Here is a 21146-nt window from a genome sequence, read left to right as displayed (position 1 = left end):
AACACAGAAAGTGGTCTTCACCTCTTTGTGGTAGGAGTCAAAGCTTGGTGAGGACAGCATTATTTCATGGCCATGCTTTAGGCAAGGTGGTAGCAAGACAGACATGGTGAAGAGGGTAAAATATTTATGTGCTTGTTCTCTATGAACAGAAATATTGTATTATTTACTCAATGAACTTTCAGAATTTCTAGATATGAAGAGATTTAAAAGGAATATAATTCAAAAGTGATTGAGGCAAATTTTGTAACTTTAATGAACCCTTGGATCTTAAGAGCGAACAGCCATTGCAATTTAATAAATATGAGCATAGAGGTACAAAGTGGCAAGTTATCAAATAGTACCGGTTTGAGGGAGGTGGGTGCATTTCCGTGAAAGGATAAAGTAATTTCCAGATGAGAAAGTGAGAAGGCTGAGGGGGGGAGAGAAGAGGGATCAGAGAAGATGTTGTTCTGAAAAGATAGGAAGTTTGGACTGCTGAGCTATCTCCATCTTCACTAAGGAGACCCAAATTGCTTGATGGACAAGTAGAAACCATCAGGGAGTTGAAGTTTTCATTTTCATGATCAGATTTTTGTTTCAGGATTTTTCTTGTAGACAGTGTAGAAGTGTAGAAGGAACGTGGAAGCTGGTGATAGAATTCTCTTAGGTGATTGTGGAAGATGAGGAGCATATTGACTAGGTAAAATGGAGAGGAACTGAAGAGAAATGAAAAACTACTGTGATAGACATGGAGATTTAGCTATTGTCACAGTGAATGGTTAAGGAAAAAGATTCCAAAGTTTTTGTCAAGGGGACAAGTTGGGTGATAGAGACTAAATTTCTTGTGTGTACTAACAGTATGGTTTTCTCAGATGTGTACAACACCTCCTGCTTTCTCTTGCCAGAGTTATATCATGGAGACATTTTAGGGTAGTATGTATTCCTGAGGAACTTTACTCTGATATAACATAATAGAGGGAAGTGGTCAAAACTGAAAGTCTGTCTTTAACTCTTATTTTTTCTCACTCTGAAATGTAATTACCAACATGGAATGGCATTATGTCTTTTGTGTCTTTTTTTTTTTTTTTTCTGAGGACTTTAGATGCTTTTCCATCCTTGAGATGCTTTTGGGAAAATGGAGCTATGTAAACCTTATCTTATTCCATTAAAAATTATGAGTCAACAGGGCAGAATGTATTTACAATTTATGGCTTCCTGTGAACATTGGAACAAATCTCTCAGGTCAGGATTTAGTGGTGGAGTGTGGGAATTTTCCGTGCCTTTGAGCATCAAAATCTATGACTTGTAGCCCAAGTTATGAGTTGGAAGAAAGTGGGGCTTATTTGTCCTTTGTTTAGTCAAGAGTAGAAAGTAAACTGATAAATGAACAAGGCTCTGGATACTTTGAGTAATATCCTTTTATAGGCAACTCCTCGTACATTACAGAGACTAAAAGAAAGGAAAAATGTGTAAGTAAAGTCTAATGATAAAAATTATTTTAAGTATATTCTAGATTTAAATCCACAATCATATTAGTTGAAGAAAAATAGTTGTGAGTCTGGAGTGGGGGAAGAGAGAGGAAAGAAAGACCCCTTGATAAATTGTAAGGGAGTCAAATAATTAGTTGGTTCATAAAATTTTACAAGAAAGCAAGATATCTCACCTGAAGCTAAAAATGAAGGAAGGGTGAGTGAATGCAATCATTATATTCAATGTATATTATATAAAAGTTGAACTAAGTAACCTGAGGGTAGGGATGGGATGGAGAAATGGGGAGAAGGATGGATAGAGTGACTACTCACCAAGAGTCATTATCATAACTTGACTTATGGAATTGTAACTTCATGCAACCACTTAATAATAAAATTTAAAAAAGAAGCATCAGCTTCACAGAAAAGATTTGGAAGAATGTGCATATATGTACACACACATAAACACATATTTACACAGACATGAAAATGAGTTTTACAACATAGAAACCTCAAAATCACTAAATAATCAAAGGGAAAAATATAAGAGAAAGATGGAAAAGCTAGACTAACAATTATTCTTCTGTGCAAGGGAAATTACTCATGAAAATATCTATAGAATGAAGATATTTAGAAATTCATTGCATAATTTTGAAACTTATTTGCATAATTTTGGAGAACTTTAGTAGTCTAAATGTGTCCCTAGGATTTATTTGCTGAAATGAAGCATGAATAGACTATTCTCAAGTTTCTTTTTTTTTTTTTTTGGGTCCGGTCGTGGGGCCTGAACTCTGGGCCTGGGCGCTGTCCCTCAGCTCTTCAGCTCAAGGCTAGCACTCTACCACTTGAGCCACAGCACCACTTCCGGCTTTTTTTCTTTTTGCTTATGTGGTGCTGAGGAATCGAACCCAGGGCCTCAGGCATGCAAGGCAAGCACTCTACCACTGAGCCACCTTCCCAGCCCTCTCAAGTTTCTTAAATACTTAACTTTTCACACAGTATCTGGAAGCATAAGAGGTTAACTCAGACCTAGTCAGAGGGGGACATTAATATTGAGTCTAGTTATTTATTTACTTATTTATTTAGTCTGTCAGGGGGCTTCAACTCAGGGACTGGGCACTTTTTCTGAACTTTTTGTCTGTTTTGTTTTTAGTTGTTTTGATTTTTTTTATTTGAGGTGATGCACAGAGAGGTTTTAGTTACATAAGTAAGGTAATGAGTACATTTCTTGTCAATCTTGTTATCCCTTCCCCCATTTTCCTCCTACTTTCTCTCCCTGCCAACCCCCACCCCAAGTTGAACAGATCATTTCCAACATATTGCCTTGTGAATATCGCTGCTGCATTAGTTTACCCCCATTGTCTTTGTCTCACCATTTTGTTGTTCCCCTTCCTTTCCCCTACCCTAATTCATATAAACATATATACAATACCAGGGTGCCAAAAATCAAATATAGTAACAATAAGAGATATACCATAGGGGGAAGGATATCCAAAAGAAACAAGAAATCAATGCAAAGATAGAACTGTACTACTTTGAGCCACAGCTCTACTTCTGTTTTTTTTTTTTTTTTCTTCTGTTAGTTATTTGGAGATAACAGTCACAGATTTTTCTGTCTGGGCTGGCTCTGAATTGCGATCCTCAGATCTCAGCCTATCAAGTAGCTAGGATAACAGGCATGAGTCCCTAGCACCCTGCTCTATTTTATTCAGAGAAAGGAAAGACAGATCTTGAACCCAGAATTCAACAAGAGGAAAGGAATGCTTGCTTTCCCAAGATGCAATATAAGAACTGGCTAAATTCAGCTTCCTGGCTGAGCTACCTAACCTTGCTATAGTGTTCACCTGGAATGACTACCAAAGGCCTATGTACTGAAAGCTTGGTCCCTAGCTTGGTGCCATTGGGAGGTGATAGAATCCTCTCATACTTGGGTGAATTCTTTTATCGTGAGACCCCATTTGATGAAGACACTTGTCTTCACTATGCAATATGACCAAGAGGTACTGGCTCATCACAGGCTACAAAACAATGGGGCCATTTGATCATAGACTGAACTTATCTCCCATACTGTGAGACAGCCATAGAGTCCTGGTGTTTCATAACAATGGTGACTAAGTTCCACAACCTTCTTTGTTCTCCCACTTTTCCTGTTTGATTTTTTTATTAATTTTATTGTCAAGGTGATGTTCAGAGGGGTTACAGTTATATAAATAAGGTAATGAGTACATTTCTTGTGGAACACTGTTAGCCCCTCCCTTGTTTTTGTCCCCTTTTCCCTCCCCACTGATTCCCTCCATCTCAAGTTGTAAAGTTCGTTTCCAACATAGTGTCTTATGATGGCTCCCAATACAAATATTCACTTTCTCATCAAACTCCTTATCTGACTGTTTCATTTTCCAAACTCTGATTTTGTGTTTAAAACTTTTTGAGCTCCTTCCTCATTTGATTTTGTTTTGTCTTGTATTTTCCCTGTCTTTCTCTATATGACATATGGCTCTCTTTCCTCAATTGATGTATTTTGGGCAAGTTCTCTACCCTTATTGCACTTTCCCAGAAGCTAAATTTGGTATGCCTGATTATCTAGAAAACATCCAAATGGTTAATCTGTAGTCCTTTAGGCAATGCCCTGTTTAAAGACATCTCAATTATGGAAACTAAACACTAGAAATCTCTACCATTTGTGAAAATCCTAGGGAAAGGGCAGATGGGTTAGAAAAGATCAATTTGAAAATTGAAGAGATTATCACAGAGACTTTGTTCATTGTATCACTTTGCCATCTTGAAACAAGCTATATGCAGACTGTGCTTAATGTAAACCATTAATATTGCATTATTGTTTATGCCCAGTAGCCTGATGTATGTTTAGATGCCATAGTAAAGAAAATAATATAAAGAGATGAAATTAATAGCTTAAGCAGTTTGGTTTAGGAAGACAATGTTCTCTGGTAAAGACAGGAGAAAGGCTATTTATTGTGGCTGCTTAAACTCAAAGGTTAGATGACTGATAACAGCACATTGTCTGGAGGCTTTTGCAGTTTAGGTTCATGTTATCAAACTCTCTAAATTACGCCAATATGGAGCTGATAAGAAACCTTAATGGACCTTTCATATCTGCATGGCAACTAGAACATACACCATGTATGGTTATTGGATTGTTAACTATAAGACTTCATTCTGATAACTTAACTTCCTGTCAAGTGATGTGTTGCAGAAACTGCTCACAGTTTTCATCTCTTTTACTACAAGGTTTTCCAAGTACTATGCCATTTTAAAACTTTCTAGGTTTTATCACTATATTGGTTATTGATTTTTGTTGTATATGTTACTTACATATATAGTGAATATTTTAAATGATTAAATGTTAAATGACAAATAAAAGCAAATATAAATTGAAGGTATATATGGGTGTACATGTATACATTGTATGTACATATATCAGACATTTTTCACAATTTTATTAGCACATATTAATTATACAAAATAATTTTATTATGATGTTTTCATATGTGTATATAATCAAATATAATTTAAATACATTCATCCTCTTTATTACTCTATTTCCTTCTCTACTTTTTCTCTTTCCCTTTCACATCCCTAATAGACACCATTCTACTTTCATGTCCTTTCTCTCATGGCTGGATTCCACATATGAGAAAAAATGTAAGAAACTTAGTTTTATTTCACTTAACATCATGATATCCATTTTATGAAACAACATAATTTCATTGATCTTCATATCTAAGTAAAGTTGCCTTGAAAGTTAAGAAAAAGGTGAAAGTTTAGGTAAGAGAAACAAAATAGCAATACAAGGAATGAATATGTAAAATTTTTGTATGTGCAGAAATAATACAGTGAAACTATTTTACACAATAAATATTAATAAATATTAAAAAACAAAAATGGGTTGCTGGTAGTTTAAATACTTGGAAACACTTATTGCATGATTTGTAAATCTAAAAGTAACTCTTCTCTGGTGTTGAAGAACTGTGTGAGTTGTTTATATATAATAGAATGAGAACTATGCTGTTTTTTTATTAGATATTTCATATATGTACAAAGATAGCTTTCTGTTATCTAGTGGTCAATATATCTCATGACCTCTAAAGGCAAAGTGAAATTATTCATTTCTTTAAAAAAAGCTTTACAAATATACAAACAAAAGAAAAAGTGCAATTAAAATCTTAGCTCATATTGAGTTACTTTGGAAATAAATGTTGGCTAAGGAATTAGTACAGTATTAGAAGCTGACGGCCTGCACATGCAAAGGGAAATAATTATTATATTAAAAATTACAGCTTTTGAAACATTTGTTTCTCATCTGGCATCAAATAAAGTTTAATTGCAAGTTGTTTTATGTCATTTTCTCTTGGGGATATGTTTTCAAAAAGATATGCAGGAGATTCATATGTACACACATCTCATTATTTCTCAGTAGGATTCATGTTTGTGCCACCTACTCAGGATTGGAAATGCAGACTCTAATGTCTTATATTTAGGCTTGCACTGGGTTTTTATAACAATATAATTCTTATTTTGTTACATGGTTCTGTAGGCTGTTTCAAAATGAATTTCCAAATTGCCAAAAAAATAAACCACCCAACCGAAAACCCTTAATGACTCTTAACAGTTTCTTTGACATATTTAAGCAAAATATTCTGTTCCCTTCAACAAAAAGACACAAAATTTTGGGTTTGGGTTCAAATTACATTTGGCCAGCAGCTGCTTATAAAATTGAGCAGTAGACACTGCAATAAAACAGATTCTATGTGGATTCTATTTCTTTCCTGGACAGTCTGTCTTGTAAATATTTGCTTTTACCATCAACATAGGAGAGGAAAGCATTAGCTTGTAGTCTCTACAATTCAGAAATGACTTTGGAAAAGCTAGTAAAATCACACAAGGACCCAACAATGTTTCATTTTTTCATTTCTTTAATTAATATAATTTAAATATTGGAAAAGTGGTTATGTTTGGTGGCAAAAGGATCATATTTAGACATTTTCTGAGCAAATGCTCTGCTTCAAGCTCCCTAGACTGTAGGTCTGCATTAATTTTATTTTTATTGAAAATTTAACTTGGATAAGGGTAGAGTATCTGAAAATATGTACAATGCCATAATTCCTGAAAAAAAGAGAGAGAGAGAGAGTTTGAATTGTTGACAAGAGCAGCAACATTGAATCATATTTCCTGGGATTTTCTGATTACAGTTAAAATATGTCAGTGGCTTCCTGTTGCTCTTGGGGTTTGGTCCTTAACAGAACTTACAAGACCCAGGAGGAGTTGGCCCCATCCCAGGTCCCTTCACTCATCTCTGAGGGCATGCTGCCTGCTCCTTAGCCTCCACCCACACAGGCTTCCTTTCAGTTCCTCCTATCTGCCAAAGCTGCCTCCCAACCCAGTCTTCCTGCACAGGCTGTTTCCTCTGCTTGGTGGGCTTCCTGCGCCTCCTCCTCTAAGGTTCACCTTCCTCCTTACCCTGTCAAGCCTTTTCTCACATATTATACAAGTCATCTCTCTTCATATCACTACCTGTCTCCTATTGCAGCACTTACCATGGTTTTATTCTGGATACTACAGGGTTTTTGTTTTTGTTTTGTTTTATTTTTTTTCTCCCAATATGCCCAATGTACTATGACCTTTCAAGGCCAGAAATTCTGGTTTGTTGGCCATGGTAATATCGGCCGTGTGTCTATTGTCTGGTAGGTATCCAACTATTTGCTTACTCACGAAAGGATCTACTAGATTATCACTCTTCGATTCCAGGTCATAGTCAAATTAACAAAGCAACGGTCATTGTCTGGCCAATGTTTCTTTTCTTTGCAATATAGACTACAAGTTACTACTGGATATGCACTAGCTACTCCATTTGACAAACCATGACACAAAGGAACAACATGTTACTGACTTGTGATGTCCATGATATGCTCTGTCTTAGAAAGGTGACATACAAAAATTGTTTTTCTATTTTACTTCATCAATTCATATTTTATAAAAGAATCATTATCTTCCTACTGAATGGGTGGGGTCGGGAGAGATAGGGGAGAATGTTGGAAGTGGTGACATTGATCAAGATTATTGTACTCATAAATTGGTATGTTGAACTGAAATTTATTTATACATCTACGTAAAGATAATTTTAAAAATTAAAAATAAATAACCTTCTCTGATGGCCATTTTTACCTCAAGGTAATAGGACAAACAATAATTCTATAACAACTGGAAAACAATGTATCATTTTTGTGAGAGCTGCCTTCATTTCTCCTTGCAGTAATATTGTACTAAATCCTTGGTGCTCTCTGCAGGCTAGAAACCAGTGATTATAATGTGATGCCTTGCAAATGCTATCAGGAAAGTCCTGTGAATTCACTTCTCCTAAGTACCTACCTTGGTTAGTTAGCAAAGGTCATTCATTTAAAATAAATAAAGTGGATCACAACACTAATGCAATGAACTAATCTAGTGAAGAAGGATTACCTATAATCATTGCTTAAGAAAGAACTTGTTCTGGCTTAGAGTGGATTCACATTTCTACATGTCACTCTGTCAACCTTCCTTATTATGGCCACTGCCATTATCAGCATGGTCCATGCATTTCTATCTTATCTATTACCTCCCTCTCTGGGTTCTTATCCACTTGGAGCCACTACCTAGGAAACCTGGCTGTACAGTGAGTGGCTGCATTTCTGAAAACTACTAGATATAATTAAGAGAACAACACTTTCTCACTTTGGAGAAACCTTGTGGAAGCTTAGCTTCCAATTCCTTGCTTTTCTGAATAGCTTATATTTTATAAAGGACCAACTAGTGACACAAAATCTAAATTATCACAATCTGTAAAAAATAAACATAGCTGCTGGGTTTACTAATAAACTTTAGCATCTTTTATTCTAGAGTCTGAGCAGTAGGACTTTTCATTAGCAATATAGATGGACTGTCAATATGTCACACTGAACTTATTAATTTTATTGTTTAATTCAGTTTTCATATTTCTTTGCTCTTGTGCTTATAGAAAATGGAAACAAAACTGTTTGTTTAGAAAATTTCAAAATGGCCACTGTCATCTAAATGTTGGCTTCTTTCCAGTGTGCACAGAGTGCTGGCCCTTTCTTTAAGAACAACAATAACAAATGCAAACCTAAAACATTTTGGTTTTGAGTTTGCATTCCATCCATCTTCTTTGAACTGCTAAAACATCTGGTTTTAGGGAGAAAAATTAACTTAAACATGTTTGGAGAGAAAAAGGCAGCCCACAAAATAAATCAGGGTCAAGTGTTGTTATTTCACGGGTAATTATAAAGCAGTCCAATTTATTAGTAAATCTTGCATCATGCTTACTTATAGCCACAGCCATTGCAATTATTCTTAGACTTTTGTTGGAAAGTCTCTAAATTACAGAGTTTTATGGCAAAAAAATGCCATGTGGACTTGTTATACCTTGACTCCCCAATTTTTCCATGTTGCAAGGAAAATTTTGTCTTTCTTGTTTATTCTCCCAATTAATTCATGATATTTTACCAAGAGTTACTTGGAAACAAAGACGCCCACAATAAATTATTGAAAAGAAAAATCTTGCTAGCTTAATTGAAGAGCAGATGGTTGGCTCAAAGGGTCTTCTTACTGTGTTTCAATAGCACAGCAAGGAAGAGGGGGACAGGTTGCAGTGGCCCTGTAAAGCTAACACAAACAATGCGGAGGAGGAGGGAACTCAACAGTTGACAAAGCCAACTACTTTGAGACTTTAATTAGAGTTCAGGGAGAATACTCAGCCTCTCTTTTTAGGCACAAGGGCTGACAATGAACCTTTAACCAAGTCTTTAAGATGACATAGACCCTGGATGACATGCAAACCTTTTGCACAAGGCAATATCAAGATTTAGAGCAAAGTCAATTTTGGTCTGCTCTAATGTCCTTCACCCATAGTGGTCTTATTCAGGGAGTATTCACTTATTGACTAATAAAAGATTGTTTGATTGGTCTTCCAAAGAATCTGAGTCTCAGGATTTTGCTGGCCAATGAAAAGGGTCCATCTCTCCCTTTCTCATGATGATTTTGTCTATTTTCATTGGTTCACTTGGATTAAGTATTGAGGATTAACTAGATGATTAAAAAAGGAAAACTAGCAAATGATGAGACTCAGCAATTAGATTAGGAAATAATAAATGTTTTTTCTTTGGAAAATTTGAATAAATACCTAAGTTTTTAAAACATTTTTCTGTTAAATTAGACACCGCATTATATACAATTCATTCTTATTGTAAATTAAAAACTAAAATTTCCATAGTAAGAGTGAAATGCCACATTTCTGTAAACTATTGACACCAAACCAAATCTAGGTAAATTGTCAAACACCTTATTCTGCTTATTTTAAAATAAATTATCTGGCAATTGTTAAAAATCTACACATGATGAAATCGGGAGAAATGCATTATTTTTAAATTAGAAATATTTATAATTTTACTTATGAATGTGATACCCAGTAAGCAACCAAACCTACTTGTTTTTATTTACATTTTTAATAAACTATCCCAGTTCTTTAGCAACAATTTATATGTTCTGAATAGGAAAAAAATATTTGAGACAGGAACATTGGTAGGATAAAAGAGTTATAGTTTCCAACAAGGATAATGCACAAAAAGCTCTCCAATAACAGAAAACATTGCAAATTGGATCTGTTTAATGTGGCATGAAAGTTTACAGATCTATCTGCTGTTGCTTCTCAAACTTCCCTGATTATGAGCATCAACAGGAAACTTACTAAGAACTTAATTGATTCAAGGTTTTCTTTTGGTGATTCGATTGTCTGAGATAGAACTCAGAATCTGTGCCTAACCATTCTTGGCAATTTTAGGGACACTCTATATAACAGGAGTATAAGGGCTTACAAACAATTCAATAACTGATGTATAAGTAATAGGCCTGTAACACTAAAAAGAGACTAAGCCATGTTTTTCATTTTGTATTAAAGGTGGAAAGGATAGTTTCAGTGTAGAGAACATAGCTTTGTGGTAGAATTCTTATGTGGCAGGAGTAAAACCTTGGGTTCCATCCCCTGCACCACAAGGAATCAAATAAAAAATCGCAATAAAAAGGGAAATAATGATTTTCTCATGCCATTTAAATGCTAAACTTGAGGTATTTAAAGGATGAGTTCTACTAGGTGCAAGAAACCTGACAAATCATGACAAATACGCAAGTTGTCAAATTGTGTATTAGGACTGAGTAGTCTGTAAAGGTTATCGGCAATGAAGATATATATTTGAGATTATGAATAGTGTTATTTGTAATAAACTTGATAAACTGTTATCAAGTTCTTGATTATTATTATCATTAAGCAGGGGACAAATGCACATGAAGAATTTTTTCTTTTTGGAATCTATTTTATTAAACAAAAAAATTAGGTTAACATAGAACTTTATGCATAGAGCAAAGCCACTTTTTTTGTTTCATCATCTAAATTTTTCTAAAGAACAATGCCAGTCACAATAATGAGCACAATGCTTTCTATATTTTATTATTTTATTAGGCTTTCTTAGGTATTCAGTGGTTAGGTATAGCTAGAAAAAAAGTAATGCAATAAGTCTATGTGGATTCCTCATTTGCTGCTCTTAGTGGTGTTTTCCAAACTTCTATATCTTTCTTATATCTCTTATTTTTCTTTTTTTTTCTGAATTGTTAGCCTGTATTTTATGCTTTATCAATCTTCCTATGACATGTAGTTTGATAAACATTTGAAGGAAGTTAACAGAGAACTAAAAGCAGGTGGCATTTAATCCATGTCCATTTCACCCCACATACTACCAGTACATTACCGATTTCTGATTTTGAGATATGTAGCAGTAACACATTTAAAATCTCAGTAAACCCAAAGATATTGTATCATGTACTTATATTTTATTGTTGACACAAAATCTTATTTTTTAAAGCAGAGTGTCACTATCTACTCCAGGTGACAATCCTCCTGCCTTAGCATCCCAAGATCTGGATTACAAACATAAACTGTGTTGCTTGGTTTGATGTGAGCTTTCAGAAAACTACTCTTCCCTCCATCCCCCAATCTCCCTCCCTTCCTCCTTTCCTTCCTCCCTTCCTTCTTCCCTAGTTTACTTGTTTGCTTTCTCTCCTTTTCTAACCCCCTTTCCTCTTCTTTCTTTTTTCTTTCTTTCCTTTTCTTCCTTTCCTTCTCTTTCTTTCAGTAGTGAGTTTAAACTCAGGGTTTCACACCTTCTTTTTTTTTTTTTACCCTCTAATTCACAGCAGAAAATCTTGCCTCCAACTTCAAACATAAACTGTGATGGAGAAACTGTCACTTTCAATGGTGGGAAGAGTTCCTCTGACCTCTACCTGTGGTTTGGAGCATTGGTATTCTTTTTCGTAATTCCATTTCTCCATCTGCATGTCAGTCTCTCCCTATTGCTTAATTTCCATAGCTTAGTTATGTCTCTATTAAAACAACGATATGCAAGCTGGGCGTTGGTGGCTCATGTCTGTAATCCTAGCTACTCAGGAGGCTGAGAGCTGGGGATAGCGGTTCAAAGCCAGCCTGGGCAGGAAAGACCATGAGACTCCTATCTCCAATAAACCACCAGAAAACCGGAAGTGGTGCTGTAGCTGAAGTGGACAGCGCTAGCCTTGAGCTGAAGAGCTGAAGGACAGTGCCCAGGCCCAGAGTTCAAGCTCCACAACCGACCAAAAAAAAAAAAAAAGCTATATGCAAACCTTCTCTTTTCAGATTGGCTCCACATTGACAAATATATCTATCTGATCAGTTTTAGACAAACGTTTCTTAGCTGCATTGTCTTTGTATGTTCATTCTTACACTTGACGTGTTTTCTAAAGGCTCTGCTGAATTTGTTTTTGGCATGTCATATAGCTTTGCTAATAAATCTACTATCCTTTCTTCTTTTTTGTGACATTGTTTTGTTTCTCTATAGTTTCTACAAATGAGAGAAAAAACGTAATATGTTTTCCCATATGTCTTTGTAGGACTGGCTTATTTTTTATTTAATGTGATGATCTCCAGTTTCACCTATTTTTTTTTTTTCCTAGCAAATGCTACAGTGTCATTATCCTTTAAGGCTAAGAAGAAAATTATGTGTATACATCACATTTTCTTTATCCATTCATTCATTAATGGAGATTTAGGATGATTTCATAAATCAGCTTTATGAATAGTGCTGTGATAAATGTGTGTATATATGAATCTTCAGTAAGGTAATTTTAACTCTGAGGTATATGTCCAGAAACGATATGACTAAGTCATATTAGAGTTCTACTTTGAATTTTTTGTAGGATAACTCATACATTCCAACCAACAGTTAATTAGAGTATTACTCCAACCAACAGTTAATTAGAGTATTATTTTCCAACTTCCTCATTACCATTTTTTGTTATTTATTTTCTTGGTGATAGCTATTCTCATTATACTGAGGTAGAATCTCAAAGTATTTTTGATTTGGTTTTCCTTAATGGTTAAGAATATTAAGGGTTTTGTTGTGTTAAAGGTTTTTAATTTGACATCATCCAACTTTACAATTCTTTATTTCCTGAGCAATTTAAGTCTTTCTCAGAAACTTTTTTTTTTGTGCTAGGTCCTGAACTCTGGGCCTGGGCACTGTCCTTCACTGTCCCTCAGCTCTTCCACTCAAGGCTAGTGCTCTATCACTAGATCTATAGCCCCACTTCCGGCTTTTTCTGTTTATGTGGTGCTGAGGAATCGAACCCAGGGCCTCATGCATGCAAAGCAAGCACTCTACCACTTAGCCACCTTCCCAGCCCCTCTCAGAAACTTTTTATCTATGTTTATATCTTGCAGGGTTTCCCCTGTGTTTTCCTCTACTTGTTTCATGTATTATTACTTAAGCCTTTTATTCATTTCGGTGACAGATGGTAATCTTGTTTCATTCTACATGTAGAATATTCCATTTTTCTAACATCACTTGTTACAGAGACTGCCTTCTTTGCAATGTATGTTTTTAGTGCCTTGACAAGCAGATGGAAATATATGCTTGAGCTTACTACTGAATCATCTATTCCATTTGCTCTGTTTGTCTGTTTTTTGTGGCTGACTTTTGTTTTATGGCTCTGTAGTAGAGTGTTAAGTCAGGTATTATAATAACTTCAGCATTGATTTCACTTAAGATTTCTTTAGTGGTTCAGGTATTTTGTTTGCCCATATGAATGTCAGTGTTTATTTGATTTCTGAGAAAATAATATTGAAATTTTTACAAAGACTCCATGGAATTTGTATATTGGTTTTGGTAGTATGGCCCCTTAAATAATAAGAATTCATGAACTGGTATAATGTCACACTTGATTAATACTCAGTACCAATTCAATAATACCACTTATACCATTTTGTGAACATGATCAGTTTTACCATCTTTGGGTGTCTTCAATCATTTTTGTTTATTTATTTATTATTGTTATTGTAAAGGTGATGTATAGAAGGATTGTAGTTACATAGGTCATATAATGAGTACATTTCCTTTTTTTTCTTTTTTGTCAGTCATGGGGCTTGTGCTCAGGGTTTGGGCGTTATCCCTCAGCTCTTCAGCTCAAGGTGACCACTCTACCGCTTGAGTCACAGCGCCGCTTATGGTTTTCTAGTGGTTTATTGGAGATAAGAGTTTCACTGACTTTCCTGCCCAGGCTGGCTTTGAACCATGATCCTTAGATCTCAGCCTCCTGAGTAGCTAGGATTATAGGCGTGAGTCACCAGTGCCCTGCGGTACATTTCTATTCTTTTCTTTTCTTTTTTTTTTTTAACTAGTGTCACTTTGCCATTCATTTGCTCCCAACTTTTCCCTCCTGACCCCTTTTTCCCACAAGTTGCATGGTTCATTTTTGACAGTTTCTAGTGAGTACCATTGCTATGTTTGTTCAATCTTTTCCCCACCATTTCTGTGCTCTCCTATACCCTCACTAAAACTTATCAGTTTCTACTATGATTTCCCTCTTAACAGCTTTCTGGTAGCTTTTATCTAGGATTTTTCAAAACTACTGTGAGTGCATTGTTTCCTGATTACTTTTTCACATATTTCTGTTGTCTATAGAAAAATCTATATTTTTGCATGGTATTTTGTATTGTACTATTTTGATTAAATTGTATATCAGATCTAAATGTTTTCTAGAGAAGTATTTAAGGGGAATATGTTTCTTTGAGTCTGGCTTACTTCACTTAATATAATGTTCTGAATGTTGGTTGTTTCTGTAGTGATGTTACCATTCTCATCTCTGATTTTGTTTATATGGGTGTATTTGCTTCTTTTTCTAATAAGATTTACTAAGGGTCTGTCAATTTTGTTAATTTTTTCAAAGAACCAACTCTTCGGTTTGTTGATTCTTTCTATGGTTTTTTGGGACTCTAATTCATTTAATTCTTATTTATTTCTTTCCATTTACTGGATTGGGGTTTAGCTTGTTGCTCTTTTTCAAGGAGCTTGAAGTACCTTGTTAAATTGTTTGTTTCAGATCTCTCCAACTTGTTGATGTAAAAATTCAGAGCTATAACCTTGCCTCTGAATACTGCCTTTGCTGTGTCCCAGAGGAGCTGGTGATTTGTGTGCCAGTATAAGTCTAGGACAATCAGAAGAAGTCAAAATCTATGTACATATGACCATATAACTTGATGCTAAGCAAAATGAATCCCAAGATAGGGATACAAGAGGTTATATCTTTGTTGCCGTTCTTTATAATGTACTTATAATGTACTATGTGATTTTTTTCTTGTTTCTTTGTATGTTCTTGCCCCATGGTACAACCCCTGTTGTCACTGTATTTGATACCAGTGTCCTGCATCTTGTATATACATTTTTCTAATTTGGGGATGGGAAGGGAAATAACAAAATGCTGAAATAAGGATACAGGATGACCATTGTAACAATGAGATGTACAAGACAGTATGTTGAAAACGAACTTTACAACTTTGCTTGCAGGAGGTGGGGAAGTGGGGGGGAGGGGAGGGAAGAAGTGGGGAGGTGGGGAGGAAAGGGATGGTAGAGGAAAAATAAAGGAGGGTGTAATAATGCTATATAGGAAATGGACTTATTACCTTGCTCATGTAACTGTAAGCCCTCTGAACACTATCTTTACAAATATATATATATAGATATATATATTAAGAAAAAAGTACAGGAGCATATCTTTTATTTCTTTTATATTAGTTATCTGGCTAAGAGTTCAAGTATTATCTTGAATAAAAGTGGAGGAAGAAGAAACTCCTGTTCTCTTTTCCCTACTCAGTGTAATGTCAATAATGTATCTGTAATATACAGCCTTAGGAAAGTGTTATAGAGGAGATATTTATGATCAAAATACATTGCATGCATGTGTAGTTACCTTTCGGTATATATAAGTTAATAGAAGCCATATACATGTATGTATATATGTAGATGTCTATATATAGGGAGAGATATATATGGCTACATTTAAGAAAACAAAAACCAGTATTGAAATGAAAATATAAATTTAAGGAACAGTTCTTAATCTAATATCTGCTTTATTTTCTGGAACAGTGGATACTATAGACCATGGATTCTTTTGCAACATTCTTCTTCTTAGCTTTCAAATCACCATTATCTTCTGCTTGCCTATTACTTATCTTATATTTGTTGAAGATTTGTCAACTACTAGTTAAATGTGGACTCCTTCTTTGTCTGAGTTTTGTCCATTACTCTTGTCACTGAGGTCACTCATTTAATGCTATAGTTCCCATAACATTTGTATGGCTCTTACTATACATCTTCAGTCCCTGTCATTCTAGATAGTTTCTGAACTATATCACAAGCTTTATTCTGTGAGTGACATAGTTCATTATAAGCGCTTATGGCATAATGACATAATTCTCATGCAAATCACAGCCATGCCTCTCCAGATTGCTGAAAGTTTTCCAATGACTCTTTGAAGTCTAGATTTTGCCATCTTTCATGTATGATCCAGTCAGGATGCTTTTAATTATAAAGCTAATTTCTAACTCCTACCAGAAAACTTCCAGGACTTTTCATTTTACACAAGAACTGAACTTTAACATATAAGGCCCTCCAAGGTTCCAACCCATTCCAACATTATTGATCGACCGATCTTTCCATGAGTCCTACCCTCTAGGTGTTTTTAAAATATTTTCTTGAATGAACTGGGCTCTATATCACTACTAGGACTATATAAACTGTGTTTTGTGGTTGTGTGCTTTTCCATCTTCATTTCCATCTACATACTCTTAGCTTATGTATTTCCTCCTCCTCTGAAAGTCTTCTAATCCCTAATCTTAGGCTAGATTGATGCTTTATGCTCTTTTAGTGACTAAAAAGTTCCCTTTTTCTTACAACCTTCATTTTGACTTCTTATTATTGAGAATCTATAGTATGTATTTTGGCCATAACAGTTCCCCAATACAGCATAACTCCTTGGGCAAAATAAAGGTTCAATTAAGAATAACTCGGTGGGTGAGTATATTTCCAGTTGTGTGAAGGTTTATATAGAACTGGAGGAAAGAATGGAAAGGCATAAGAAGTAAAAGCCTTTTCAAAGATGAGATTGTTACAAATATAGTCTTTATTAAAAAAGAGTATGATTTGTCTTCTGAGCTTTTGGGTCTAAGAGAATTTCTTTTTGCAAAGCTTTACCATTGGAAGAAAGAATCACATAAGTACTTCAGTGTGTTTTTTTCTTTTTTCTTTTTCTTTCTTTCTTTCAGTGTTCAAAGAGTTTATATGGGTCATTAACAGAATGTGGCATTCTTCAACAGAGACAGGAATAAAGGAGAGTACTAAATGCCATTTTCCTTCTACTGTACCTGCATCCATGTGACCAGAGAACCAGACCACTAACTTAATTCTTTTTTTTTTTTTTTTTGTAGTAGGCATATGTGTAGGGGAAGCAATAAATCTGCTATAAGAGCATCACAATTCCTTTCCTGGTGACATTTGAACTATCCCAGGAATATTTCCCCTTTTCCATATTATATTTTTCTTGATAAGAAGAAATGTAAACATAACTGCATAAAGTGATACTACATCATGACATACAGTGATAAAATAGCATTAGAACTCTCATGTGAATTAAATAGACCTTTTTTTCCTAGTGTTCTCAATGATCCTTTTTGTTCAGTTCCTTCTTCTCTAATTGCACTAAATTACAACATTTCTCCAAACTCTTCAAACACCTTGATCAACCCTCTCTCTATACTTTTCAATTTCTTCCTCCCGAGGGAGAGGGTATAGCATGTGTTTGAAAGAGTTTTATCCTTAACACAATCCATGTGACCTCCGTGTCTTCTAAAATGATTTCTGGAGGGAGTGCTGGTGGTTGTGAGGATCACATGTAATTTCCTGCTGAGCTGTTTAGCATGTGCAAATTACCATTTGACCTCCATGGTGACATATTTGTCATAGCAATTTTCACTTCTCGTGAAACAAGTTAAAGCGCTTCAGTAAAAGTGATTTTAAGCAGTAATTCTTCATCCAAAACTTTTCACATGGATCTGCCACTATGTATTTTACAGATTGATACCTGGGCTTCAGATATTTCTTTTCATGTTGTTTTTAATAAGAAGCACAATATTTCCATAACTCATATTTGGAATGGTTCCTGGTTTTGGAAGCAGATTATTAAAGCTGAGCATATGGAGGTCTTAAAGTAGAACCTTATGGAAGGAAAACAGTTGATCAAGTCTGTTTAGCAGCACTGAAAAATTAAATGCATGCAAAGGCTTGGTAAAGCAAGATTTGTTCTTCAAAACTTAAAAAAAATGCCTAATTTAGTGAACTATCTGGTTAGGTAAGCTAATAAACAAATGAAAAACTTTTGTTATGCTTTTTTTTTTTAAACAACCAGCTTGTTTCTTTGCCTACTTTCCTTTTTGGAGGAGGGTTTATGCTAGTATTGCTTAGTAGTAGTCAATAGACTTTTGAAGGAATAATAAAAAGAACAGTTAAATTTGTAGAGATTGATTTCCCAAAGGAAATATTAGACAAAAAGGTGATGCTAACCTAACTAAATGGAACAATTAAATAACAATCGGATGGGATTTCTATCTTGCATGTCAACAATCTAACGCCATCACAAGGTCTGCTCATGATTTAAATAAGTCATACACGTGCATTCACCTCTGTTCTCCATGGACTTCACATACCCTCCAATGAATGGAATCAGAAGATTTTTTTGTCACTTTAATTTGCTCACTGAGTTCTTTTATTTCTTCACCAAAATTTCTAAAGTACCACATGTCTGCATTCTACTAAGCATTTGCTATCCAAAGTCAAGTAAGATATTATTCATCACACCATTTTAGCAGCAGAAGAAAAGGAAAATTGTAAAAAAAAAAAAAGAAAAAAAAAAGAAAGAAAGCCTATGAGACATACTCTTGGGAAATGTATTTAAGGTACATGGGAATACTGAACTAATTAGGCATTCATTAGATAGATACAGACAGGAATAAAAAGGGCATTTGCAAAAACAGGAAGCTGTTGAATTTGTACTTAGAAAAAGAATTTCATTTGGTAGGGAGTGGAAAAGATGAGTACAAAAAGACAATCAAACCCGTTCTTATAGTTATGGCAAACTAGTTCATTGTTTTAAGGTAAAGCCACATCATTGTCATATACTGTGGGAGTAATGAGGCATAACAGAGGGTGACCACATCATATAAGGAAGCCCAGAGAGGAGCACGTTCCAACCCAAACTGATTAGTCTGTGAATTGTAGCCTTACATCATAATGAAAACTTGGGGCACATATGATAAATTGTTCTATAGACAACATAACTGAGTGAATTTAATGATCTTTGAATGTGAGAAGAGAGAAAGAATGGGAAATCAGATATAGTTTTATGGCTCAGAATGAAGTAGCTGGATTTATCCTTGTGCTGATAATTAAGAGAAAATTTTTAAAGGGGATGAATATCTTGGGAAGAGAATAAAATGATTTTAATTTTTGATGTGTTGATTTAAAGAGACTAGAAGGAACCAGGTGCCAGTGGCTCACACCTGTAATCTTACCTACTTAGGACGCTAAGATTGAAAGTGTTGTTGTTTGAGGGCAGCTCTAGTATTCATTTCTAACTGTTAGCTGGACACAGTGCGCACACACTTATCATTCTAGCTATTCGGAAGTCTGAGATGCGTAGGACTGAAGTTCAGGAAACCGTAGGCAGAACATTCAATGAGACTATTTCAACCAAAGGAGCTGGGTGTAGTGGCCCATAACTATCATGCAAGCCACAACTGGAAGCACAAAATAGGCGAATTATGGTCCAGGCATATTCCTGGTTTGGAAGTGAGATGATATTCTAAGATGATGATGATGATGATGATGATGATGATGATGATGAGTGCAAAAAGGTTGGAGGCATGGTTCAGCAGAATACTTACCTAGCAAGTATAGGGCTCTGAGTTCAAATCCCAGTTCTAGAAACAGAAAAGAAGGAAGAAAGGGAAGAATGAAAGAAGGAAGGAAGAGAGGGAAGAAAGGAGAAAGGTGGAGAATCTATGTAGACATTTCTAGTAAACTATTAAAAATATAAGCCCTTCTCAAAGAAAGATGAATCTTGGGGAGTAGATTGGAATCATGCATGTGACTAGCACAATTATTAACAATGAAATACCAAGGATGCTAAAAAAAAAAACAGTTTGACTTGATGATTCATGGAATACTTAGATAAAGCTATCTTGTTTTGTTTATGTAGCAGTCAGGAAGATTAAGGCTGGTAACTTTACAAAAGCAAACATTTAACAACTCTTTTTGAGGAATTATTAAAGTTATCCATTATATAAAAGACAAAGTTTTTTAAAATATGTTAAAAGAACTTCTGTAAAATATTTGTATCTTTATATCTTGCCCCTTGAAGACTGCCTATTGCAAGATTCCAGCCTTTAAGAGGCATTCTTAGAGAGACAGAGAGACAGAGACAGAGACAGTGAGAGAATAGCATCAAAATACTCAACGACTCAGTCTGAGACTTACAATAAATACGGTAAAAGGAAGAGGAATTTTGGAGGAAGAAGAAGGGTAGTTGATGAGGATTTGGCAATTAGGAGGTTAATAGTCTCTTCTTACTTGGAAGGAATATGGTCCAAGGATCTAGAAGATAGTCTGAGTTCTATATACATACTATGATTTTTTCCCTCTACTTTCATAAAGCTTAATTTGTAAATAGGACATAATAAGAAATTATCAATAATAATTTACCATAGATCTTTGCAATCACAGCATAGAATTTTCCTCTTTTCATATTACTAAAAATCAATTTCACATGTTCACTTAAAGCAAAATATAGCTTCCCAACATCACTATTTTTGTGCATTAAGGTCTTTTTTATATGGCCCCAAATGGCCTGTGGTGGGCTACAAGCACTACAATAATGTGATAGTTGATCTGACTGTGAGGGTTACGCTGTGACTGCCCAGGCACAGAGGTTATGAGAAAGAGTGTGGGTGCACTGGACAGAGTGATGGTTTATGTTCCAGGCAGGGTAAGCTATAGTTGTTTGTGATATATCATGCTACTTGAAATAATATATAATGTAATATTCTTGAATGGTTTATGGAATATTCCATTTAGTAGTTTTTGGTCCATGACTGACCACAGATACTTGAAACCTCCAAAAGAGAAACTGTGAATAAGAATACACTAATTTTGATGGAACCCAAAACTGTCAAGTTGTAGAGCAAATGTCAAGGGATAATAGATTAAAGAAACAGAAGCA

Source organism: Dipodomys spectabilis, unplaced genomic scaffold, assembly GCF_019054845.1.
Source record: "Dipodomys spectabilis isolate Male_0828 unplaced genomic scaffold, ASM1905484v1 ptg000140l, whole genome shotgun sequence".
Classification (NCBI taxonomy): Eukaryota; Metazoa; Chordata; class Mammalia; order Rodentia; family Heteromyidae; genus Dipodomys; species Dipodomys spectabilis.
This window is presented reverse-complemented; position numbering follows the sequence as displayed.